General features: G+C 41.7%; 1 protein-coding gene across 23 annotated transcripts in view; it reads right to left on the bottom strand.

The window, feature by feature from the left end:
• LOC138736714 (XK-related protein 6-like) overlaps window positions 1-26,638 on the bottom strand; it is a 243,587-nt gene extending 216,949 nt beyond the window's left edge. For 12 of the 23 annotated variants that reach the window (XM_069886659.1, XM_069886663.1, XM_069886666.1 and 9 more), the window contains exons 1-2: window positions 26,450-26,638; window positions 24,271-24,311 (exon numbers count right to left, since the gene is read on the bottom strand). The gene's annotated coding sequence lies outside the window, so the exon portion shown is untranslated. Of the gene's footprint in view, window positions 1-298; window positions 353-22,360; window positions 22,411-23,517; window positions 23,779-24,270; window positions 24,312-26,449 lie in introns of those variants that run through there. The other 11 variants (XM_069886670.1, XM_069886674.1, XM_069886672.1 and 8 more) reach the window with 7 other exon arrangements.
• Window positions 26,639-27,758: the final 1,120 nt, after the last annotated feature.

Genomic DNA, 27,758 nt, shown 5'->3' with positions numbered 1-27,758 from the left:
CCCTCAAATTGGAGTAAGGCGAAACCTGTGGGCTCATGTGCTGTTGATGAATTTTGTTTAAATTAGCTGAAGTCTAAATGTGCCTACCTGAAAAGTTTCCAACAATAGTTCCTTGTTTGAATGAGTCTCGTCACAAACTTTGTGTAATGGAATGGGATCAAACTTTAATTGTGAGACCTTCATCTCATCCAGCCACAAATAAAGAAGCCAAGTGGTCAGTCAGAATAGTTAAGGAATGCTCAAGAAATAAGTGTCACAGGAATATTCACATCTCAAAATGAACCCTCGCTTGACTAACCTCCTGCTCGTGCTGAATCCTGCACTCCATGATGGGGTTTACTGAAGCAGAAACCTTGTTGAAGGGAAGATTGAAAACATGCTTAAGCCTTGTTTAACCAAACTGTTTCCAAAATTGAACAGTAGCTGACGTAAAAGATCACCACCACCCTAATCATAGGGAATACAAGTTCAAGCATAACAAGCATTGCTTTGTTCTTAATCCACTTAACATGTGAAGCACAAATAAACTGGAGATAAGAACCCAGAGCTCCAAAAACAAGTAACTAAACTGTTTATTCATTTAAAGAGAACACCAATCATAATTGTGTGAATTATTTATACTGATGTTACTTCAATACAAGTGTCATCAATATAATATTAAAAGTGGAAAAGGGATGTTCATAAAAATGGAAGAGACTATATGCATGGATACACAGCATTCTATATATTTCAGGACATGAATATATTGTGAAGCTGTTGGACGGGAAACCCATGAGATGCAAACAATGAGAAACTGAAGCAACTCAGCAATCAGAAGCAACCATGTGGCATGCCTGCTTTTTAATAATGTGACACAGAGCAGGGGCCTGAAAACTCACCTTATAAATAAGCTTCTATCTCTCTTGTTCTGTATATATGACATGTTGTAAAACATATGTGAAGATACTCTGGGATTGATTAAAAACTTGTATTACTCCTGAGGAAACCAGCATATATCTAGAAACATTGATAATCTTGCTATTTGCAAACTGGCCTTAGTTTTTGGAACAGCATAGCATACACTGGCTCAGAGGTCAGAACCACAAGAAGTGGGTATTCAGTTCCTGCCTACAAAGCCCATCATACTCACAGCTGCTGCAGAGGTTGCTTGTCCTTTCTGGAATGATGAGAGAAAACAAAGACTTGAACAAATAACACCCTTGAGTTTCCTACATTAGCTTCTTCTGAGGTAGAAGGACATGATTCACTGGGGAAATGTTCATTGCATGCAACTATGGACCTTTCTTACTCTAATAACCCAGAGCCTGGGTAATTTTCACCAAAGGGACCTAACTCAAAAGCAGGGATTCTGGAGAATTAATCTTTTCATTTTGACCACTCCTCACAGGGAGAGTCTGGCACATTTGAGAGAAGTGGGCAAAACATCAGTAGAAAACTACCAAAAGTGGCCAGTCTACAACTTTTCACTTTCATCTGCAAAGCAAGCAGTCAATTCTCTCCCCCTTCTTGTTGACCATTCATCTTTGCTCTTATCTCCCTGCACTTTGAGGTGCTTTTTTCCCCCAAAATTCTGGTTAGTGCTGGATCGTCCCCTCTTCCAACTAACCCACAACTCCTCTCCCTCTACATCCTCAATCTATTACAGCATACATCTCTAAATCCCTCCCTTCCAAGTAAAGTAAATATCTTCATAGAATCAGAGGAATACTGCACAAGAGACAATTATCGCATGGAGTCTCTGCCTTTTCTGTCCAATGTTGACAGGGTGAAGTGGATAGACTTGCTGACAACTATTTAAAATACTGCACAAAGGCTTTCTTCTCATCTCTCCCATTGTTGGCCTCTAGCGCTGTTCCTCATCCTCTACTCAGTGCCACTTTCAATTTCTACCTCCTGCTGTCCAGGATAGTAAGTGATGCTCCAAACGATGCAACATAGTTGTTGATTGTAAAAGATTTTCCAACTCAGAGTATGCAGCAGTGCTTAAAGCTTGGAGCAGCAGCAGGAGGAAGAGAGGTGGGTATTCAGGTGAAGGGCTGAAAGGGAGGAAACAGAAACAGACCTGCAGGCAGAGCCTGGAGAAACTGATTTGACAAACACAGGCACTGACTTTCTGCTAACCATCTGCCTGTGCCGAACTATTGTACTGCTATGCAGTACCCAGTCACCATGGCAACATTAATGTCATTTCATGCCAAGCTACACTCACAGTTTAAATACCCTCTTTAAAAGCCAGACAACAGAGCAACTGTAGAATCAAGATCGGGAAAATGCACTGCAGAGAGCGAGAAGTTGCCATAGAATTGGTGATTAGCCAAGGGCAAGGGGAATTTTTTAAAGAAATGTAAGAGGAGCACATCAAAAATAGATCATCATTTTCAAACACAACATTTTAAGAAATTACAAATGATTACTTCCAACACTCGCTGTTGCAGTGGAGCGCCAGGTGGCGGAGTGAGGGGGAGGGGGGTGGTGGAGAGGAAGAAGCACCTTGAGAGATCTAAATAATTTGGTGGCTTTGCTTCCAACCATTGTAACATAATTTCAATGGCAGAAAAAAAATGCAGTAAATAAACTTAAATTGAGAAGAATATTATTTTGATGGCACAACCTCCTGTATGTTTCAGTCAGCAAAACACTGCTTTTCACTTGAACATGAAAAATAAAATTTAGCCAAATATTTTTAGCAGAGAGTCAAATGATATCACCATATACTGTAACACACCATGGCATGACATTTAACTGATGTTCTTCAATATGATTTTTTATTAAGCACAATTGCCACACAGGCTTGCATTCCCAGTTTCACTGCAGGCAATTAGCTTGTTCCAGCATTATGAAATTATCTCTGAGAGCCACAACTTACAAAATGGCCAAGGGTCATGCACAATATTTTCAGATCTGTGAGGGTTCCTGATGCAAGTCCAGGAAAAGGCAGCCAATGTCATAATATTGCATTGTTGTTGGCTCTATTTTTTTTTTCAAAATGGGAGCTGGATTTTGGTAGAATTTCTGCAGCTACGATTGATATTCAAGCTGCTGACCAGCAGCCAGTGGGGAAAGCATTGGTGTGGCAGAGGCAGGAGGTGTTGTGGGGAGACAATTTGAAAGAATAGAGGCAAATAGAGGCAAATAATGGCAAAAACGTCAATGATAGGATCAAGGAGAGAATAAAAAAAAAACAGTTCAGGAAAATAAAACATCTGGCACAACACAGAATGGGTAAAGTTCCGAATATGTGAAACCAAGACTATTCCAACTGAAGTTCACCCTTTTGTCTTATTCTCTTAGTTTTTCCCTATACATAAAGCTTTGATCTATTTAGATGATCATATGTGAATAAAACAAAAAAAAATTGCCAATAAAGCTGAGAAATGGAAATTCTAGTCTGCAGGAAATCCAATCACCATCTGGTAATACTGAGTACGACCTTGAGGGACTGTTTGGAGCTTGACGCTACCTCTGCAGTCCTCACATCATGGGGTTAAAACCAGTATTGAGCATCGTCCAGGTCTCAGCAATGGCATGTTCAATCCTGAGCACCAAGCTTCTGCAAGATGTGAAAGCCACAGTAGAGGTGCAGAGTACTGTAGGTAGCTCGGCAACAGTTGTGTGTAAAATGGAAATGCTGAAGCTCTTCTGCTTGTGGCACAGAATGTTCAGAGAAGAGTGGTTAGCTGTATTCAAAATGGGCATCAGCAAGTTAAAAGGAGAAACCGTTCCTACTTCTTGAATTCCTGCCAAGAATCAGTGACCAGAAATACAGAGTTGTCGATTGACTGAACAACGGCAGATAACACAAGCAAGGAGCTTTGAGGTCATGTTTGAAAGGATGAAGATGCAGAGTTAGTTGTAATACTCAAATGGGAACTGGGTAAATAATTGATGAAATATGCTTTCAGGGCTATGGGGAAAGACCATGGGAATTTTTAACTGGATGGATGGAATGAAGAAATAAAATAGCGCAATGATCTGGAGCGGCAACTTTCTACAGTGTATCATTCTTACACAAATAGCATTGCTTGCAATAGTGTGGCCTAATTATTAGTCTAGAATAGACATATTTTTCATTATTATGGACTCCTGCATCATGGTCTCTGGTAATTACAAAAGAACTTCCTAGAATATGGGATGGTTAGCGTAAAGCTCTTACAGTGCCAGTGAATGGGACTAGGGTTCAAATCCCATGCTGTCTGTTAAGGAATTTGTACATTCTTCCTGTGTTTGCATGGGTTTTCTACAGGGACTCTGGTTTCCTCCCACCCTTCAAAACTTACTGGAGAGTAGGTCAATCAGGTGTAATTGGGTGGCAAGGGCTCATGGGCCTGTTACCATATCTTATAGCTAAAAAAAATTTAAATTTAAAAAATGTAAAGCCTTTCCTTATATTGGTTGAAACAAAATTTATCTTTTGTTTGTGAATTTTCCAGACTTCTGTACCTTGGATGACAGTGTGAGAGCTGATGGATCAGTCACTTCTTTTCAGTTTTTCACACGTATTTTCTTCGCCACAATTTCCTTTCACTTAGATTGGTGGCTGAGAAATCTGCTTCCCACCTCCCAGTTTTCAATTTCCCCCATACACCTGGGCCTTAGCATATTTTGTCTGTGTGCAAACCTGGCAAAATGGCGATATCTAAAATGCTGGAGATCAGGTGCCGGTGAACTCTCTATTGAGTCCAGCTTTGGAGTATAGATGTGCCAAGGAAGGGCAGATGTTAATTCAGCTTTACACCAACAAATGCAAACTTGGTCACCAAATTTCTTGAATAAGATAAGAATTTGAATTGTTTTGTTTAATTTTAACCATTTATTAAAATTTGAGGTGTTTCAATAAATGTCATTTTATTTACTGAATTATTTAAATCTATGCCAATACATTTTAAATATCTCTGACTAAAATCAATTTGAAAGCCTTTGTCATGCAATGTCCTGACAGGCAGAGAGAGGGACCTCTGAGATGGGCTGCTCAGAGCCTGCTCCACCTAGCAGGATGGTTGAGTGCAGAGGTCCATGCGACTAGGCACTGAGCTCAGGCAGCAGGCTGAGAACAAGACAATTCCCCCACCCCCACTCACTCACCCAACACTTTCTCCAACCACAAATGCTGACTTGCTTAACAGTATGAAGTTTTATTCTTGATTTTCAGCATCTAGAACATTTTTTCTTTTAATGTTACCCAAATCTTACTTCTATCCCTTTGACAAACTCTTATTCATTCATTGGATGCTTTCTCGATAACTCTTGCCAAGAAACATTTTGGAGTAAATCTCTGCCTAAATCCTAAATGTGGAGAGGGGAGAAACATTTAGAAATTCAACTGTTATTTCCTTTTGATTTTGTTTTGCATGATAAACTTCCAACTTCATTCATTCCATTTGGCAAATTATGATTTCTGTAAGAGGCCAGGGAAATCAGACTTCCCAAAAGGGGTTTAACCAAAGTGAAAGCTCTCAGGAAAGATTTCATCTTAGCCTCAAATCTGATGGGATCGCCTAAAAGGTACTAATCCCTCTCCAGGGACTCGAGCACTTGAAGTTAACTGAAACTTCTGGAGCGATCATCTTTCAACTAAAGGCATGTCTGGATCAGAGGTGAGCAATTCATCCTTCAAGTCTCTCCCATTTTTCAACTAAATAATTGCTGATCTTTATCCACCTGTGCTGCATACCTCAGGACGTCATTAGAGAAGGCTGGAGAAGCTTTCTCTGAGAGCTTAAATATTTATCGCTCAACCAGTGTCGGCAAATTACATTACTCTATTGGGTCATTATCTCCTTGTTGCTTGTGGAATTTACTCTACTCAAATTGACTGTTCCACTTCCTCATTGCAAGATGTGAACAGGGTTGGAACACCTTGAGAATATGTCTTATCTATTCATTGTTATTTCCTTTTTCCAAGGTTGACTATTTGAAGCAGATTAATTGAACCAGAGTTACGAAGAGGTATAATTGGACAATGTAAGTGGGCAAGTCTATGACAGTTGGAGCTCAATGAGGACACTGTAAGTGGATATCAGACAGAGAACTCGATCCATTAAAGGAGTTGTAGAGGATTTAGACTTTGAACATACAATTTTTGTATTCAAGATGTTAGTATTTCTCGTGAGTTGCTTCCTTTATTACCTCTGAACAGAACTTGCTTGGGCTTTTCAGAAGGCAGTATGGTCATAGTATTTTTGTGGCCGTGTGGACTCTGAATCAGATGGGCATTTGTGACTGGATTTGGCAGTAGTTTTGAGGTCACAATTTCTGATTGCAGCTTTTTATTTCTGATGTTTTTGACTTCTTGACCTTCAATCCCTCAGATGCCCTGATTTAATTCAAATTTGAAATTAACAATCCAACTCCCTGGGGTGGTTCAACAACTTAATCACTCTGCTACTGTTTTCACCAAAAGCTAGCCAACAACTACAAAATGTTGGCTTTATCTTGAGATGGAGCTTAAAATGGAAAACTGGTACTTCGTAGGGGAGAGCTCAAGTCAGGTTCTCTCTGGGGCAATGTGCTCATAGTGGAATGACTAATCTCTGCTCCCAAGCCTTGCAAGCTTTTTCAACATTTTGTGATTTTAATTCAGATTTCCAGCATTTGTAAGATTTTATGCCATCACAGTTGAAGATATATTGACCACAGAAGTGGGTAGGTGCAGATATTCCAAGGAAAGATGGTAACATTGTACCTAACAAAAGAGGTGAAGGCAAAGATAAAAGCAAAGGAGAGGGCATACAAGGAAGCTAAAAATTAGTGGGAAATCAGAGGACTGGGATTCCTTTCGACACTTACAGAAAGAGACAAAGAAAGTCATTTGGAAAGAAAAGATGAGCAATGAAAGGAGATTAGCTAACAATATTAAAAACGATACAAAGAATTTTTTCAAATGTATAAGAAATAAAAGAGAGGCACGTGTTGACATAGGACCGATAAAAATGATGCTGGGAAAATTGTTATGGGTTATAAAGAGATTGCAGAGGAAGTTAATCAATATTTTGCATGTCTTCACTGTGCAAGACATTAGGAAGATCCCAGATGGTCAGAGGCTTCAGGGAGTAGAGTTAGATTCAGTTAGGGTTACTAGAGAAATTGTGCTAGGCAAACTAAATGGATTAAAGATTGATAAATCTCCCAAGCTGGATGAGGTGCACCCATGGGTTTTGAAAGAGGTGGCTTTGGAGATTGTAGATCCATTGGCAATGATCTTCTAGAAATCAATAGACTCTGGAGAGATTTCTGAGGATTGGAAGGTTGCAAATGTGGTTCTGCTGTCTAAGAAAGGTGGGAGACAGAAAAAAATAAACTATAGGCCGATTAGTCTGACGTCGGTGGTTGGGATGATATTAGAGTCGACCCTCAAGGATGAGGTGATGAAACACCTAGAGATTCATGACAGGATAGGTCCAAGTCAGCATGGTTTTTTAAAGGGTTGATCCTGCCTGAAGAAATCTCAAGTAGGATAGACAAAGGAGAGGCTGTGGATGTTATCTATTTAGATTTTCAAAAAGCTTTCGATAAGGTGCCGCATATTAGGCTGCTAAATAAGATGAAGGCCCATGGAATTACAAGGAAGTTATTAAACTGGATAGAAAAGTGGCTGATAGGCAGGAAGCAAGGGGTTGAAATTAAGGGTTCTCGTTCTGGATGGCTGCCTGTGGTGTTCCACAGGGTTCGGTATTGGGGCCGCTGCTGTCTACAATTTATATTAATAATTTGGATTGTGGTATAAAAGGTGTTGTGGCCAAATTTGCGGATGACACCAAGATAGGTGGCGGAGTTGGAAGTGTAGTAGAAACCGTAAAGTTGCAGAAGGATATAGACAGATTAGGAGACTGGGCAAAATTATGGCAGATGAGATTTAACATAGAGAAATGTACATTTTGGCAGTGGAAATAAACAGGCAGAATACTATTTGGATGAGGTGAAAATTCAGACCTCCGATGCGCAAAGGGATCTGGGTCTCCTAGTGCAAGGAAACCTAAAAGTTAATGACTAGGTGAAATTGGTAGTGAAGAAAGCGAATGCTATGTTGGCATTCATTTCAAGAGGAATAGTGTACAAGAGTAAAGGAGTGTTGATGAGGCTCTATGGGGCACTGGTGAGACCTCATATGGAGTACTGTGTGTAGTTTTGGGTCCCCTGTCTTAGAAAGGATGTGATATTGTTGGAGAGGGTGCAGAGGAGATTTACTTGAATGATTCCTAGAATGCAAGGGTTAATGTATGAGGAGCATTTGGCAGCTCTTGGGTGTATTCATTGGAGTATAGGAGAATGAGAGGAGATCTCATAGAGGTATTTCATATTTTGAAATGTTTAGATAGGGTGGATACGGGTAAGATGTTTCCCTTGGTGGGTGAGTAGAGGACAAGGGGTCATAGTCAGAAAGACTAAGGTTATCCATATAAAACAGAGATTAGGAAGAACTTCTTTAGCCATAGGGTCATGGATCTGTGTAACTCGCTGCTGCATACAGCAGTGGAAGCCAGATCACTGGGAGTACTTAAACAAGAAATAGACAAGTATCTCATTAATGAGGACATCAAGGGATATGGGGAAAAGACCGGAAATTGGAACTAGTGTAGAGTAGCTCAGTGTAGATTTACAGAATAGACTCGATGGGCCTAGTGGCCTGCTTCTGTCCCTTTCTCTTATGATTTTGTGATTACCAGGACTTAAACAATCATGATGACAAGATCATAAGAATATGATCATAAGAACAAGGCCATAAAGTGTAGGAGCAGAATTAGGCCCTTCAGCTCATTGTGTCTGCTCTGCCATTCAAATCATGGCTAATGTAATTTTCATCTCAATTCCTCCACTTTAAATAGCACTTGGACTCGACTGCTGACTGTGGCAACAAATTTCACAGATTCACCATCCTTTGGCTGAAGAAATGTCTCCTCATCTCAATTCTACTGAGACACCCTTTTATTCTGAGGCTGGGCCTTCTGGTCCTTGACTCCCACAACTGGAAACATCTTCTCCAAGTCCACTCTATTCTGCCCTTTCAATATTCTGTAAGTTTCAATGCGATCCTTTGCATCCTTCTAAACTCCAGCAAGCATCAAATGCTCCTCATACATTAATCCCCTAATCTCCAGGATCATTCTAAAATTTATATTACCGTAAAACCCATGGTATCCAGCACCTGAGAATTGGTAGATACCAGATAAGTGAATTTCCCAGATAATTGAAATTGTGTGAACTAACAATAAAGAATGCCAATTTTAAACCCATATTTTTAACCTATATATATCTGCAATTCTTTTGTTGCCAGTTGCTTGAATTCTGGATAGCAGGTGTTTTACTATATATACAAATTACTAGGGATGGGGTGTTGGTGACTTTGGAGCACATTAAGGTGGACAAATCACAAGGTGCTTGAACAAATGCATCCTTGGACTCATATCCTCCTCTATACTCCCATTCCTCCAAGTTATCTTTCCTCCTTCTGTCTATTCCCCTTTTCCTTGAGCTCTGAGCTCCTGAATAGATCAAACAAAATCAGTGCCAACCTTGAGCTTCACTCAGCTGTGTATTGCAATACTTCTCCAGAGAATGTATAACTTGAGAATATTAACCGTGTTCTATATCAAGTTGCAACATGGCTCTGTGCACATTCTATGGGGTTAATTAAAGGTGGAATGAAAAAAAGTTAAAAAGCAAGTCAGGCCAACAAGGAATAAAGTGAAATCAGTGAACAAGCAACAATAAATGCATAAATAAAGTCCAAAGTTCAAATTTATTGTCAGAGTACATACATAACATTACATACAACCCTGAGATTCTTTTTTCACTGGCCAGGCAGAATTTCTACTTATCAGTAACTGTAAACTGTACACAAGAAAAAAGGCATGCACACAAAGGAGAAAAATGTAAACAAGAAATGTAAACAAACTGTACAACAGAAAAAAAAAATGAATTAATAAATAATGTGGAAAGAGTCCATAAATGAGTCTCTGAGTGAGTCTGTGGTTTAGGAGTCTGATGGTGAAAGGGTAAAAACCTTTCCTGAACTTGGAGTGATGAGTCTTGTGGCACCTATGCATCATTCCTGATGACAGCAGTGAGAACAGAGCATGTCCTGGATGGTATGGATCCTTGATGATTGCTGGTGCTCTCCGATGGCAGCATTCCATGTAGATTTTCCCGATGGTGGGTGGAGTTTTGCCTGTGATGTATTAGGCTGTGAGCACTTTTGCAGGGCTTTCCATTCATAAGTTTTGGTACCCCACACCAGGCCATAATTCAGCCAGTCAGCACATTTTCCACTACACATCTGTAAAAGTTTGCCAAGGTTTCCAAAGTCATATTGAACCTCCGCAAACTCCTGAGGAAGTAAAGACACTGACGTGCTTTCTTCACAATGACGTAAGTATGTATTAGTATGACATTAGCTGCACAAAGCCAACCTAATTAATTTTGCATCGTGGGCGAAGATTTTAAATGCCAAAAATGATATAAACTGTCGCTGGTAAAAGGTATAACTGTGTAAAATTGTGCATATTTAATGAATCTTTTAGACTATCCTTTATGATTGTCTAAATTTAAGAAGTCAAACATATTGGGTGACATTAAAGACTAAGATGTGATATATGATATCTTGAGAAAGTTACACAGTGAGTAAGAATAATATGAAGCTGAACGAGAACAAATAAGTTCAAGCCAACAAGGTCAAAGTACAGGATGTCAGTTTCACACTTAACTGCAGCAGGACTAGAATCTTAGAAAATGGGAGGCATGAGAGGCACACTTCAAAACAGAAATAGCAAGCAACAAAAGAGAAATGCAATATCTTAACATATAAATGTGCACAAAACCAATTAGAAAGCTGTTTGGAAGAGGCATTGTGAGGCATTAGACTAATAATTTTATGGGAATCTTCAAGAGCAACAAAATGTAGCAACAGAATCCAAATTCTGAAATGGTGATATGAAGCTACAGTGCTGCAAGTCAGTGCATGACATCTTATCAAGACTATGAGACGAGAAACAGAACATTGGACAAAGTAGATGTGAATAGGATGTTTCCCTTGATGGGTGAATCCAGGACAAGAGGGCACAGTTTTAGTTAGAAGGTGCCCAGTTAAAACAGAGATGAGGAGAAATTTCTTTAGCCAGAGGGTTGTGGACTAGTGAAATTCATTGTCACAGCTGTGAAGGCCTAATCATTGGGGGAGTTTAAGGAGGAAATTAATTGGTATCTAATTAGTCAGGGTATCAGGGCATATAGTCAAAAGGCCAGAATTTGGAACTGGGTGTGAGAATAGTTTAGCTCAGGGTGGAGTCACGGAACAGACTTAATGTGAACATTTTAAATTATTGACCTTGAAAAGATTTCCAGAATCGACTTTGAAGCTGATCCTAAAACCACTTGTGTTACTATTTCTGATGAAAAGATTATTGCAGAGGGGATTAAGATAAAAGGTCACAAACATCCTTAGCCTAAACATTGTAGTGTACTGGTGTACACATGTAAAATGGTTGTTGTATGGCATTCATTGCCTTAGGCCACGGGCACCACTGAACTCATGTTCCGCCCCTTCATCACATTCTGATCTGTAGTACTGATTGACTGGATCTCTAATCTTTAGATTACCAACAGACCTTTTGGATCTTCCGTTTCTTGATAGCTTTCATATGATTTTCAAAAGCAGATTTTCTCCCATTGACAGGCCTAGAAATTACATCATGTGGTGACATATATTTCCACTCTTAAGAATAAACTTTACCAGATTGAAAAGTAATATTTATCAGATTCACAAATAAGGTTATTTAAAAAAAAGGATTTTTAGTTTTGGAAATTTAGCAGTGCCTGAAGTCAAAAGGAATGGCTCATTTTCAAAATATCCAGGATCCAGTGAGAAACCTCTTCAAATTGCAAAACAATGCGGTTGTTGCAAATAAAAGATCACACTCATGCTTGATTATAATAAGCCGTTGGAGGATCCTGTAGCAGAACCAACTCAATTACGGATGGACCATGAAGTACAAACCTTTCTATGACCTGCTGAAGCTCTAAATAATCAAAGGAATTCCACATTTTCCAAGAATAAGGAGATATAGTTTGACCAAATAATGCATCCTTTAAATTACAGTCACTGCAAAATTCAATAGACATCCAAACATTTAAAGAAATTAAATGTAAATCAGTCACTATTCCACATGAGAGATGAGCTAAGTATGCATGTTATGGTGATCTTCCATCAGGGGAGGAGAAAGAGATCTCATTAAAGTTGGAACTATGACAAAACAATTCTACTGAAGTAAGCAAAATATTGTCCCAGCAAGTTAAAAGAAAATTAGTAAGTGAACCAGAACAGTTAGGCAGTCTTCTTCTGGTTTCCTCCTGGTCTTCTGAAGGATGTATTTTGCTTGGCAGAATTGTTTTATATCTCCTGCCATTTAAAAGTTCTGCCAGGGACTTCATGTCAGCCCTTAAAGATGCTGCTCGTAATGATAGAAGAGCTAGGGATGGGTCATCTTTTGTTTTGCGACACTGAGCTAGTGTGTGTTTCACAGTTTGCACTTGTCTTTCAATGAACCCATGACCTTTGGGGGAATATGGGAACCAACAAGGTCGGGTCAGATACAGCAATGAGCTCTCTGAACCCTTCTCCATTAACAATGGCGTGAAGCAAGGCTGTGTTCTCGCACCAACCCTCTTTTCAATCTTCTTCAGCATGATGCTGAACCAAGCCATGAAAGACCCCAACAATGAAGACGCTGTTTACATCCGGTACCGCACGGATGGCAGTCTCTTCAATCTGAGGCGCCTGCAAGCTCACACCAAGACACAAGAGAAACTTGTCCGTGAACTACTCTTTGCAGATGATGCCGCTTTAGTTGCCCATTCAGAGCCAGCTCTTCAGCGCTTGACGTCCTGCTTTGCGGAAACTGCCAAAATGTTTGGCCTGGAAGTCAGCCTGAAGAAAACTGAGGTCCTCCATCAGCCAGCTCCCCACCATGACTACCAGCCCCCCAACATCTCCATCGGGCACACAAAACTCAAAACGGTCAACCAGTTTACCTATCTCGGCTGCACCATTTCATCAGATGCAAGGATCGACAATGAGATAGACAACAGACTCGCCAAGGCAAATAGCGCCTTTGGAAGACTACACAAAAGAGTCTGGAAAAACAACCAACTGAAAAACCTCACAAAGATAAGCGTATACAGAGCCGTTGTCATACCCACACTCCTGTTCGGCTCCGAATCATGGGTCCTCTACCGGCACCACCTACGGCTCCTAGAACGCTTCCACCAGCGTTGTCTCCGCTCCATCCTCAACATCCATTGGAGCGCTCACACCCCTAACGTCGAGGTACTCGTGATGGCAGAGGTCGACAGCATCGAGTCCACGCTGCTGAAGATCCAGCTGCGCTGGATGGGTCACGTCTCCAGAATGGAGGACCATCGCCTTCCCAAGATCGTATTATATGGCGAGCTCTCCACTGGCCACCGAGACAGAGGTGCACCAAAGAAAAGGTACAAGGACTGCCTAAAGAAATCTCTTGGTGCCTGCCACATTGACCACCGCCAGTGGGCTGATAACGCCTCAAACCGTGCATCTTGGCGCCTCACAGTTTGGCGGGCCGCAGCCTCCTTTGAAGAAGACCGCAGAGCCCACCTCACTGACAAAAGGCAAAGGAGGAAAAACCCAACACCCAACCCCAACCAACCAATTTTCCCTTGCAACCGCTGCAATCGTGTCTGCCTGTCCCGCATCGGACTGGTCAGCCACAAACGAGCCTGCAGCTGACGTGGACTTTTTACCCCCTCCATAAATCTTCGTCCGCGAAGCCAAGCCAAAGAAAGAAAAAAAGTGATAGCAAACCTAGACTCTGCAGCCAGCTTTCTGAATTCTTGTGGCGTGAACTGTGTTCCATTGTCATATATTACTTACTCGGGTATTCCTTGTTCAACAAGGAGCACTTTCATTTCTGAGATGATAGTTGACGCTCTCAGGTCTTTCACCTTTTTGAAAAATGGAAACTTAGAGTAGTAACAGGCTACAATTAAATACCACTCTTCATTCTCAGTGAACAAGTCTGGTCCCACTGTGTGCCATGGCCTGGAAAGTACTTCTAAGGAAATAATTTCCTCTTTGTTGTGTTTCTGTTGATCATTTTGGATATCTTCTTCGTCTGAATCTCATAATTCAGAGATCAACTGTAACTCCCGGCAGCTATCCAGACCTAGAATTGCTGGTCTGTCTGCATCGACCACATAGAAAGTATAGAGGATGTTCTTTCCCTTATGGCAGCCATTCATCTTAGCTCTCCAAGCTACTTGATCATGAGTCCACCAAAGGCCATTAATGTGACATTTGTTTTTTCCCTTTTATGTTCTCTGGGAACATCTGGTAGTAGATTTTGAGTGAAAGGACATTGCTTCAAGATCCAGCTTCACCTTTAGGTTAAATATCATAGGCTTGTTCTGGATTATTCTCTGTATTAGGATTTTTGTGTGCAACTTGCTTCTTTCTTTCATCTCATCTGAAATCTCGTGAAGGTGTATGGATTCTATGTCCAGTCTCTGGGTGTCAGAGTCCTCAATGATGTTACCTTTTATGTGGTGGATCTTCTTCTTGTCTTTTTTCTTCACTGGTATTACTGTTTTCTTCATACAAAACTTACACATCTTTGCCCAGTGGTTTGCTTTACCACAGGCTCTACATTCCGAACTATGTGCAGGGTTTTTTTTTTGGTCAACAAAGGGGTGTTGTCTTCCGCTTTTCCAGCAGGTTTTGGAGGTTTGCACCTTTCTGATTGTGTTCTTTATAGCATCTCTTTGCTGTGGGTGGGTCTACATAGATAGGGATTTCATTTGTGTCCTCGTGGCTTCGAATGCTCTGGCTGTGTCTATAGCTTCAGCCAAAACTTCAAGCTATCCTTCCCTTTCAGAGACTTTTGCACTTCGGGATGGCCACTCCCCCATATTAGTTAATCAACTAATCTTTCCTCTATATCCTTAAATCTGCATTTTGCAGCAACGAATTTTAATCTAGTGAGGAAGTTATCAACAGTTTCATCAGTCTCTTGCATTAAGCCTTGAAATTCATAGCGTTTAATTCTATGATTAGCCCTTAGTTCAACATGAGAAGCAAACTTTGCAAATATCAGATCTGGATCATTTTTCTACACCTCTGTAAGTTCCCAGCTATTAAATAAGTCAAGGCCTTGCTCCCCTGTCCAGAGAAGTATATAACTGACCTTCTCCTCTGTTGTTGCATTTTTAAAATAGCTTTTGAATGCTACATTGCACTTCTGCTGAAACCTTTTAAACGATTCAACAATGTCTTCAGCCTCCCAGTCCATCACTGGGTGAACTGCTGTAGCTCCAGCCATTTTTCTCAGTAATTTTTTCTCTTCTTCCCCTTCATATTTCACTGGCTTACAATCAATTGTATGGCTTTATTTTTGTTCTCTTATACCGAACTAAGTATCTGTAACATTTAAACTTACTGTTCAGGAACAATGCATTTCCTGCCCTGATTTAACTTCTGAAAATGCATAATTTCCCACCGCTGCCACCATGTTATGCCTCTGTGTTACTTGGGAGATTTCTTAAATAACAGAGATGCAAAAGAAACTTTACATACTGATACCAAGAAGCTGTTCACACACTCACATACGCCCCACAGTGATGCACTACACACTACAGTGAGAAGGGTGTATTCTTACGCAGTGACAAAATAGTTCACATTATCTTGACTATATAACATCAATACACAATGCCAAAAAGTATGAAATCCACACCCTGATAATAAAAAAAACTTCCATTGCAATTTCACTTCTGTTCCTCTGCTTTCATTGGTCTCCCAGTGAAGTTACACTGGAGACAGGAACATCCCACAATACCTCAGAGCCAGACGACTCCAAGATACCAGTTGACATTTAAAATGATGTCTGAGATGCATCTCCTGAGTTTTATTGTTAAAATGGACTACAAATCGTGAAAAATCAAATGTAAAACATTCTTACAATATGACAAAACATGATATTTTAAACAGACGGACTATATTTATAAATGCAATACAGGTCGCAACAAAAAATTGTGGAGAAGAAATTCTTTGACATTTTGTGCTGGTCAGAAAAGAGTTCAAGGAAGATGTCATTAAATGTTGCTGAGTCTGTGCGTGCAAGTAGTGCATTTTCTGATATTTCTTCCACATCTATGAAACACCCACATTCAGAGGCCACTAGATGAACACAGGAGGCATTTGCTGCAACATCCAACGCAGAGCTGAATTTGGTATTACTCACACAAAATAAATGTATGTTTTCATGGTTCGCAGAAGATGTGAGCCATTCATCAAAACCTGAACCAGCAATTTATGGCCTGTTGCTGCACTATTTAAAGGAGCCAGCATCACTGCCAAGTAAATTGAGGTGTTAGTCATCCATCAGGTTGGACATCTTTTACAATTTTTCTTATCATTTGTACAGAACTCCTCCTCCTCTCCATCCAACTACTCCCACCCCACCCCCCTCCACCTACAACCAGTCAAACCCATCTCAGAGCTAATGTTGTTTGGGTTCTAACCATCCTCCGACACCCCATCCCTCACCAACATGTTCTGATATCTCTTCCATCAATTTCCTTTCTCACAATGTTACCATATCCAATATCTCAACTATCATGCCCAGATCCAATCCTGCCAATAACTCTCTCTGGGCCTCCCTCAACTACCACATCCTGCCCCCCCCCCCCCCCCCACCCTCTACACTGAAAATCTGCAGTCAGCCTGACATCCACAATTTCAGAGACATCTAAGGAAGGTATTTTAGCATGAGGAAAAAATCTATTAGCTTGAGCATCACTGGATGCAGATGTCTTACACATTAGTATAAACTCCCTTGCATGTTACACTATGCATAAATATGGGAAATAAGAACAAATCACCACCTCAAGCTGCAATCATTCAGTAATATGCAGCACGGTAACAGGCCTTTCAGCCCACGAGCCCGTGCTGTCCAGTTACACCCAATTAGCCTATACCCCCATGACATTTTGAATGGTGGAAGGAAACCGGAGAACCTAGGGAAAATCTACACAGAGACGGGGAGAAAGTACAAACTCCTTACAGACAGTACAGGATTCGAACCCTGGTCCAAATTGCTGGAGCTGTAACAGCGTTGTGCTAACCGCTAAACCAACCATGCTGCCCAACATGCTTAAGAAATGTCTTCCCATAGAACCCATAATCTTGAAATTATCTTCCTATTTCTATATCCCTGCCAAGGAGAAATATCTTCTCAGTAATCAATATGCCAAGCCATCAAAACTCTATATGTTTTGATAAGATCTGGTAGAACATTATCAAGTTTATAAGTTCAAGTTTATTTACCACCCGATTACACAAGTACAACCTGACGAATCCGCTTTCTCCAATCCTCAGTGCAAAACATGCAAACACATAACCAGACATAACACACAAGCAAAACAAATGCAGGACAAATAAGTAAATAAACAATGCATACATATTGTTAAGTGGCGAACTAAGCAACTCCATTATCAAACTGGCATCCGTAGTTGCGGGCCCCCACAGGATCAGGCTAGGGGAATAAAGAACTCTTGGAGGTGCGTGACTTCAAAGGTCAGGTTATTGTGATAGTGCACCAACTGTAATTATTTAAACTTCTATGAAGTTTCCATTAAACATTTCTGTTGGATTAGCTCACAGACATCTTCTGCTGTGCTTTATTCACTTCACCATTCATTACATTGGTGACCCGATGGTCTAAACGACATTTTGAAGTTCACTGTGAATGGGCAGAAAGCCGTTGCACTCAAACTTCCAGTATTTTGGACCTTGAAGCCACAGGACTTGTTTGAGCAGGCCAAGGCCCAGTTCCATCTATACCAGATTACCATTGACGCAATGAAGTACTTCTGTCGTTGCATCACTGGTACAGGGTCATAGATAATACCACTCAATTTTGGCTCGTTGCAGTTCAGCTGGTCCTTCACCATGGCTGATGTATCATAACCACTCCTGGGAGCTGATTTTTTTTGTGAGCATCCTCTTTTCTTGTAGATCTCAAAGGTCACCACCTAGTTAATTCTAAGACATTTGAGTCCCTGGCCTTGCACCCCACGGCATTGTCCGCACTTTGCCTTGACTCGGTGATGCTCTCAGCCAATGAATACACCAGAATCCTAGCAGAATTCCCCAGCATTATTACTCCTCAATTCTCAAAGGTCCAACCAAAACATGGAGTACAGCACCACATTCTGACTCATGGACTTCCCCTGCATGCTCGAGCACACAGGCTAGCTCCGGATAAATTGTGAATGGGTAAAGATGAATTCCAACACATGGAGGAAATGGGGATTGTTCACCACTCCGACAGCCCTTGGGCATCACCGCTGCATATGGTGCCTAAGGAGAGTGGAGACCCTGTGGGGACTATCAGCATCTGAACAACATCACTGCGGCAGATCACTATCACGTTCCCCAAATATAGGATTTCTCTGCAACCCTTCACAGTGCTAGATTTTCTCCATAATAAACCTGGTGCGAGGGTTATATCAGATCCCAGTTCAACCACACAACATTCCTAAGACTGCCTTGATTACCCCATTTGGGCTATTTGAATTCCTCTGTATGCCTTTTGTTTAAAAAATGCGGCCCAGACACCACATGGACACAATTACCTGGGACCTGGATTTCATATTAATTTACTTGGACGACATCCTATCACCAGCCACTCGCGGCAGCAGCATCGGGCCCATCTCCGTCAACTATCTCAGTGGCTAGATGACCACAGGCTAGCGATCAACCTGGTCAAATGCCCGTTTGGCAACTGTTAAAAGTTGTCATGATGGTGGCCAGTAGCCTCATTGATCAATTACCTTGGCTACTGCATCAGTCAGCACGGAGCGGTTCCACTACCTTTCAAGGTCGAGGCTATTTGCACATTTCCAAGACCCTCTACCATTAAAGGCCTGCAGGAGTTTGTTGACATGTTTAACGTTTACCATCATTTCATGTCAGCTGCAGCTAAAGTTATGCAGCCATTTTTCAAACTCTTGTCCGGACATCCCAAGGAACTGAAATGGAATGACGAGACTACGGCTGCATTTGAGACTGTCAAAGGAGCACTAGCGAGATCCACTATACTTGTGCACCCAAGAGTTGATGTGCCAACGGCTTGGATGGTGGATGCATCAAGCTCTGTGGTAGGCGAGGTCCTGGACCAGCTCATCAACGGCATCTGGAAATCCCTGCCTTTCATTTAGTTGTCATTTGAGACCACCGGAGCAAAGGTACAGTGCTTTGACAGGGAGGTCCTTGCCCTGTACTTGGCCTTACAGCATGTTTGGTATTATCGAGAGGACAGAGGGTTTACGGTCTACACAGATCACAAGTCATTGACTTTCGCCTTTGCCAAGATGTCAGATCCATGGTCAGCACGATATCAATGACAACTCTCCTACATTTCAGAGTTTACAACTACGATAAAACACATTGCCAGGAAGAACAATCTAGTCACCGACATGTTATCCCGCACCACCATCACTTCCCTCCATTCACCTGCTCCTGGTATAGACTACATGGCTTTGGCAGCAGCTCAGCAGGGAGATGAAGAGATGGGGCCGTGTATCTCACTGTCATCTCAGGACTGAAATTGGAGGATATACATTTTGGTCCAGCAAATGCCTCCCTAATTTGTGACAAGGCACATTGTACCTGCTGCATGCAACATTGGGTGTTTAATTCAATACAAAGTTTGGCTCACCCTTCAAATAGGACTACAACAAGGCTTGAGGGAGGCAAATTCGTGTGGCATGGCCTGCACAAGCAAGTCGGCACTTGGGCAAGGACATCCATCCGGTGCCAGACTTCAAAAGTTCAGCGCCACACCAAAGCCCCACTACAGGTTTTTGGATCAATGCAGCGCAGATTTCATCACATCCACGTGGATATCATTGGCTTGTTGCCCCCATTCAAGGCCACAACTCAATTCTTCATAATAGTAGACAGATTCACGAAATGCCCAGAGGTTGTCCTGCTCTCCGACACCTCCGCCTCAGCTTGTGCGAGAGCCCTCACCATCGATTGGATAGTGCATTTTTGACTAACCATGCATATCTCCTCCAACAGAGGAGCTCAGTTTTCATCTGGGTTATGATCCACAATCGCGCAGTTGCTGGACACGCAACTGCATCAATCGATAGCCTATCATCTCCAGTCCAATGGCTTAGTGAATGTTTTCACCATCATTTCTTAAGGGACCGGATTGGATAAATAAGGTACTTCTAGGTATCCATACTGCACCGAAGGAAGATCTAGCTTCCTCCTCCGCAGGATTGGTTTTTGGATTCCCCCCTAACAGGCCCAGGAGATTTCATTCCGGCCGCACATTGGCAGCAGGAATCTCCCACATGCTTAAAGGAGAAGGTGGGTAACTGACATCTATCTCTGCCACCTAGCATGGGTCTACAACTTCATACATTCCGCCTGATCTCAGGACTGGCTTTATGCATTCCTGTGCAGGGATGTGCACAGGATGCTGCTGAAGCCGTCATATGAAGATCCTTTCAAGGTGGTACAAAATGACACCTCCATGTTTGTTATAGACATTGGCAGCAGGCAAGAAACAGTTTCGGTAAATTGCCTTAAGGTAGATTTGCTGGTACGGGTGGCATGCTCTCGGCACATAGAGCATGCCACTGGCCCGTTCTGGCTGTATGGGTGAGACTGAGGTCACCTCCAAACTCAGGTTCTGGTTCTTGGAGGGTGGGTGATGTGGTGAACCGCATCACTCCATTATTAAACCGCCATCTGTAGATGCAGGCCCCCACAGGATCAGGAGTGGGCACAAAGAACTCTGGGAGGCACGCGACTTCAGAGGTCGGGTTATTGTGATGTGCGGCAACTGTAATTATTTAAACTCTGGCGGATCCCAATAAACAGTTCTGTTGGTTCAGCTCACAGACAATTTCTGTGGTGCTTTATTCACTGCACCTCTCGCTACATTTTGATAAATAATAGTCTCAGCTGATTAGTGTGACCAGTTCTTTTAGTTGTTCAGCAGTCTTACTGCCCATGGGAAAAAGCTAATTCTCAGCCTGGTGGTGTTGGCTCTGATACTCCTGTATCACTTCCCGAATGGGAGTAGGTGATAGATGCTATATGCGGGGTGGTAGGGGTCCTCAGCAACTTTGCGCAGCCACCTCAGATAATTATCTCAGTAGATGATTGGGGGAGGGAAACTTCAGTGATCCTCCCTGCTACTATTATAGTCCTATGTGATTGACCTCTGATCCAATTCTCCACAGCAACCTTAGCACCCACCAGGAAGGTCTCGATGATCCTGTTGAAAGTTGTCATGATGGTGGCCAGTAGCCTTGCCCGCTTCAGTCTTCCAAGGAAGAGCCGTTGCTGTTGTGCCTTCCTCACAAGTGAGATGTTGTGTCCAGGATAGGTCATTAGTTTAGTGGATAACAAAGAACTTGGTGCTCACTACTGTCTCCACTAATGAGTTATTAATGTGTTGTGAAAGGTGGTCATTCCTGGTCCTCCAGAAGTCCATAGCACAGAGCAAGCCCTTTGGTCCACCATGCTGTGTCGACCTATTTAAACTAACTCCATAACAATCTAACCTTTGTCCACCACACACCCATAACCTTATTTTTCTTACATCTATGTGATTATCTATTTTAAATGCCCCTATTATATCAGCCTCTACCACCACCCCATCAATGCATTCCAGGCACCCACTGTGTGAAAAATATGCTCAATCTTTTTTCATAAAATAACCACCATCTTAGAAATCTTTAAACTACCTCCAAGGCAAGTACATTCTTTTTGAACTAAGGAGATCAGACTAGCTGTAGTTGAAGAGAAGCAAGGTATTCTTACCTTTATACTCAATCCCTTTGCAAAAAGTTCAATATTTGCCTTTCTAATTACCTTCGGAATGTAAAATGCTTGTTTATTCTTTGTACAAAGACACACAGATCACTGCAAGGTACCAACAATTTATAGGTTTCCTCACTAAATAGGAAACTCCTTTACAAATTCTTATTTAGACATACTGTGCAGCACTTCCGGCCTTTGAGTCTGAACTGCCCAATTACACCCAATTAACCGACTCCCGTCGTAAATTTAGATGGGTGGGAGAAAACCGGAGCACCTGGAGGAAAGGCATGCAGACACAGCGAGAATGTACAAAGTCTTTACAGATAGCAACTGGATTCGAACCCAGGCCACTGGTGTTGTAACAGCATTGCACTAACCAGTACAAAGAGATACTAACTATATGAAGCAACCTTCAGTATTTTAGTCTACCTGACCTTTATCTCATCACTATTCATTTATATTTAATGACATCTTTATTTAAGATGCTATTACCATTTGAATCCTTGTTTTATGATGTGGTTTCTCAATAGTGTATAATCTTCCTGAAATGATAAACGAATGGGTTTATTCCATACTTATAGAGGTAACTGTAGATATAGAAATGAGTTAACTGTAAATTCCATTCATTTTATATTTTCAGTACTTCACAGGATTTGAAAACCTGTACAATAATGTGATCAAAAGAAGATAATGCTTTTTCAAAAAGTTTAAAAGAATCTTCAAAGTCAGCTTGCCAACCACTATTTAAAGCAACAAGGGACAGAATGAAGAATAGGCTGCAAACACAGATCTTTTTGATCCCAAAGCCCTGTGCAAGCCAATTCTTGGCACGTTAGCATTAAGTTCCATTTCCTGTAAGTCAAGCTGCTGTGCAAAGTCAGATCCCACATGAAGCATCTTCTATATTAGGTCATTACAGCAACAGCAGATTTAGCCACTTTCAGGTGGTCACAATACCCGACTGTAAAGCAGCCTGTTGTACCCCTAAGAGGCTGTTGGGTGGCCACCTGAAAGTGGAGAACCCAGCCAGGAGGTTTACCAACCCAACCTTTCTCCTGTAGGTATAATATCCTGCTCTGAGCATCCCCCGTTGCACCTGAAAGCAGCTCAGGCAAAGCTGATAGCAGCTTTCAGGTGACTAGCAGCGGGCAGGCTGTTGACAGTCAGCTGGCGACCCGCTGACAGCCACCTTCCCCGCTGCCGACACCTACCCTCCCCGCTGCGGAGAGCTTTCTCAAAACACTTAATTATTTTGACAGACATCAAGAATAATACCACGGTAAAGTAAAAGGGAACACACTGTGCACAGCTCCTGATCACCCTCACGACAGCTGCTGTTCTCTTGTTGCAGCATCGTTCCCGCAGCAGCCAACTACATATTGCGATAAAGCGATCGAGTGTGAAAGCAGTGGTGAACCAAACAGAGCAGTCCGTGGCGGTAACTCTCAAGACTAATATCGTTGCACACACCGGTGTTAGTCGCTGTGAATGAACATACTTGAAATTGGAGCGCAGATTGTAGGAACATTGATGTATCGTATAAGGTCACTCTACTAATGCAGTTCATAACAATAGTGATCATGCATAGGAAGGAATCTCTACAAGTTTAAAGGCTAGCATATTTTCAGCATTATCAATAAATTTAAAAATGGGAGTGTAAAAGCTTTCTTTCAAACCACAACATCAAGTAAAAATTAACGCAATGTTCCAGATGCTTCAAACTGTCAGACGGCTGCCCCTGCCTGGACTCAGGAGCCGGCTTTTGCTCTGCGGCCCCTCTCCCTGCTTCAGACCTTTCAGGTGGCAGAACACCTCCTTCAGTGCTGCCACCTGAATGCCACTTCACAGACACCCGCAGCCTGCTCCAGAGCCGCTATCTCCAGGCGATTCCACCTGAAAGCGGCTTTTTCCTGCAATTAATGGAGGAATAAGAAAAGGGTCCCATTCAGGTTGAGATACATTTTCTCTGAGTATAGATACAGCTCGTTCCACATATTAAGGTAACTTAAGGTGGATTGCACTAACAGATTTTATTACTTTTGTTTGAAGATAACAAACTGCAGAACTTCTGTAAGAGAGTCTACGATCAACTTCTTTGGGGATTAGATCAAAAACTCATGTGCATTGCTTCGATCTAATCCCCTAAGAAGTTGGTCAGAGACTCTCTTACAGAAGTTCTGCTGTTAGTTGAATGGTAATACTCTTTTTATGCTTTTTGATATACAATTACTGATTTTGGGACAGTGCTAATGGCTGAATGATGTTATTTCTTGGGAACTCGAAGGTGGTGCTGTTTTAGTGAAATTGCTGTTCACAAGGATGTGACTAACTTTCAGGCTAGATCATTTTTTTAATATATACTAGCCCACAACTTACATAATGCTACATGAAAAGATGCTTACCTGCATGACAACCATCAGTTAACATTGCCTAACCATTGTACCTGCCAAGTAAAGCACAAAATTATGTCGACATAAAGGACACTGTTTGACCTGTTGAGCTTCTCCAGCATTGTGTGTTTTTTTATTGTACCTGCCAAGATCCCACAAATCGAATGTGCCATCATTGCTGTTCTTTCTGTTACTAGAATCAGGCCATCCCCTTTAAAGTCAGTTACCATTGGCATGAAACTTGGGAAGGCATAACCCAGGATCAACCAGCTCAGCTGCTTGCCAGATTCCAAAGATTAAGCTTCTTATCCCATTGTTTATCTCTATTAATGCATGGTAATCTTGGCAAGGATTGCTCTTGGAATGAGAGCCTCTTGAGCATTTTTCTAAATTCCTTCAGATTCTACTCAATGACACTCCCTATTTAATTTTCCCTGTCCCTGGAATTTCACATATAAAGGCAAAGAAACTTTGATGTACATGTCCAAAAATTGGCCCTGTTTGGCTGAAAACAACCCTAATCCAGAGTCCAGCTATTCTTCACCTACCTTATTTGAATCATACTGAAAGCAAGAGGAAGTAACCACAGAAAAGGTAGTGTGCAAGGTCCTGAATAAGTACTGCTTACCTAAATTATGCAAGTTCATATTAAAAAAATTCTCCAGTAGTATCAACCCTGTATCTCTCTCCACAATAGCTGCCTGACTTGTTGAGCGTTTTATGAATTTTACTTCCAATTTCTAATATCTGGATTTTAAAAAATTAATTTTAATTAAACAATGATTTGGATTTTATTCATAAATACTGTTGGTTCTATTCAGAGCTACAAACATTTATCAGTTTTGTCAGCAAATCCAGGATGTCCATGAGGGAGTTGTCCAACATGGAAATCCCAATTGTAATCTGGCAGTGAATGTAGCAATATCCTTTGTTGTCACATTTCCCCTGGAATTCGGAGGCAGAGTTTCATCTTGCTGAGACTTCCCAACAATATCACTGGGAAACTGCCTCTCAGATCTTGCACTGGGTTAAACCTGCCTAACATCTGTGACTCAATTTCACTGGGGGGTTGGTGGGCTGTTGGGAAAAGAGAAGACAATCTGCTACAAATATAAAAAAGGTAAATTCTTTTTAAAAGTTACTTGTCTTGCTTTTTTTTTAAACTATCTGAAAACTTCATCTTTTGATTCCAATTCATTTAATTTTAAAAATGTTTAAAATATATATGTGTTTCTTTAACCTCTTCATTCTAATTTTAATGAGATCAAAATCTTTCTGAACTTCAGAGGAAAATGTAAAAGCAATGACAATAGAGTTAGAAGTGGAACTTTGCAGTTGTCAAAACTGCACAGTTCAGTTTGGGACCAGCTCTACTTCACTAGACTGTTTAGGATCCTTCAACCTTTAGTTCTCAACCATGGTGTCGAGGACACTGTGGAGCATCAAGTTTTGTTATTTGTATCTGCACAGGAAAGTTTGAATGGAATGGTGAGGATGTGCACATTGACCTCTGTGAGCAAGGCCCGTGGCAATTTAATTTTTTTCTAATTTAAACATACAGAATTGTATCAGGCCCTTCCAGCCCATGAGCCCATGATGCCAAAATACACCAATTAACCCACAAACCCCATGCATTTTTGGCAGGTGGGAGGAAACTGGAGCACCTGGAGGAAAACCACATGGACACATGGAGAACGTACAGACTTCTTACAGACAGCACCAGATTCGAAGCTGAGTCACAGGCGCTGTAATAAAACCACGGAACTAACCATGCCACCCCATTATATTTCCTGAGTTACTCTAGAAGGAAAAATGATGCAAGTGACATGGAATTAGCATTAGCCTAGATGTTGTTTTTCTGCACAATTCCAAACTCTCTGGCTTAATAAATCCCAACATGCCTCAGATATTAGCATTTATTTCACAGCTTGATGTGATTAAAAAATTCAGTTTTGCTTCGGCCTATATTTGAAATCAGTGAAAAGTTCAGAATTCTTTCATAAGCGATATAGAGTAACCACATTTTAAAATTCACATTTTTGAAGCGATGTTTGGTAGTTCAGTTAAGTTAACATCATGAAAAAAGTAAAAGTTAACTATATCCAAACATTAATTCCTCTGGCTGAACATGACAGAGCATGAAACTTTGTACAATGTTAAAAAGATTTAACATGCAGCCAAACTTAAATACCTATTGTGGCAGGCCAAGTGGCTGCACAGCTGGACAGGCAGAATCGCCACAATGGTGCGGACTCCCTTTCTCTGCCCAGGAGAAGCCTAAGGTTGCAGAACCGTGTGGGTTGACGAAGCATGTGGCTTCCCTGCTGGCACGTTGCCAGATAAACAATGACTCTGTAGCGCTGACATCACTCCCCTTTGTGAGGCCCGCTGGCATCACTCCCCTTTTGTTAGGCACGCTGACATCACTTCTCTTTATGAGGTGCGCAATGGTTTAAAATAAAAACCAGTTGGTAGTTGACTCTTCTTTGGTAAGTTGTGTTTCTTGAGCTCTGGAGTTAGTCACACTAAACTGGTGACCCTGATGGGTGCTCAACGTCTTTTGAGCCCCATCAATGAAACGTAATGAGAAAGCCTGGAGAATGATGCCACTACTGCACTGCACACGGTGGCTGTGAAACTGCCCACCTTCTGGCCTCACAGAGCACATCCATGGTTCCAGTAGGCTGAGGCTCAGTTCTACATTAGGAACATAACAAATGAAGACACCAAATTCTGGCATGTAGTCGCCTCATTAGATGAAGATTCTGCTGCCAAGGTAGATGATTTTATCAACAACCTGCCCAAGGAGGATCAATACAGTGGTTTTAAGGCACACCTCCTCACAACTTTTGGCATGTCTTACTTGGAAAGAGGCACACGCTTACTCCACCTTGACAATTTGGGGAGAGAAGCTGTCAGAAATGATGAATGAAATGCTTGCATTATCAAACAGCCATTTCAATTGCTTAATGTTCAAGGCAGCCTTCTTGGAACGGCTCCCTCATGACATCACCCTGCTGCGTTCTTCTGCTAACTTCTCCAAACCAAGGGAAGTGGTGAGGGAGGCAGACAAACTTCACAGGGCACCGCAGGCTCCTGTGGAAAAGTTTCAACAAGTCACCTTGGACAGTCAAGTCAATGCAGCCGCACTTCACAAGCTACCAAGGAAGAGAAAGCCATTGGAGAACAGTGAATGGTGTTTCTACCACAGAAAGTGGAGCAAGAATGCATGCCACTGTGTGCCACCATGCAGTTAGGTGGTTGGCTCCCAGGGAAACGACACCAACCGCCACTGATGGCCTCGGTGATTGGCGACCAGACCGGTCTGTTATATACTACTGATCAGTATACGGGATGAAAACTGCTAGTCGACACCGGAGCTCAGCTCAGTATCTTCCTGCCATCCTCTTATGAGCAGGAATCTCGAGAGCTTCAAGATGACTTGCATGCCGCCAATGGCACTACAATTAGCAGTTATGGCACATTCAAATTCACCGCCA

This window comes from Narcine bancroftii, chromosome 6, assembly GCF_036971445.1.
Source record: "Narcine bancroftii isolate sNarBan1 chromosome 6, sNarBan1.hap1, whole genome shotgun sequence".
In the NCBI taxonomy this organism is placed as follows: domain Eukaryota; kingdom Metazoa; phylum Chordata; class Chondrichthyes; order Torpediniformes; family Narcinidae; genus Narcine; species Narcine bancroftii.
The sequence above is the reverse complement of the archived record's forward strand: the minus strand, read 5'-3'. Positions and strand labels throughout refer to the sequence as shown.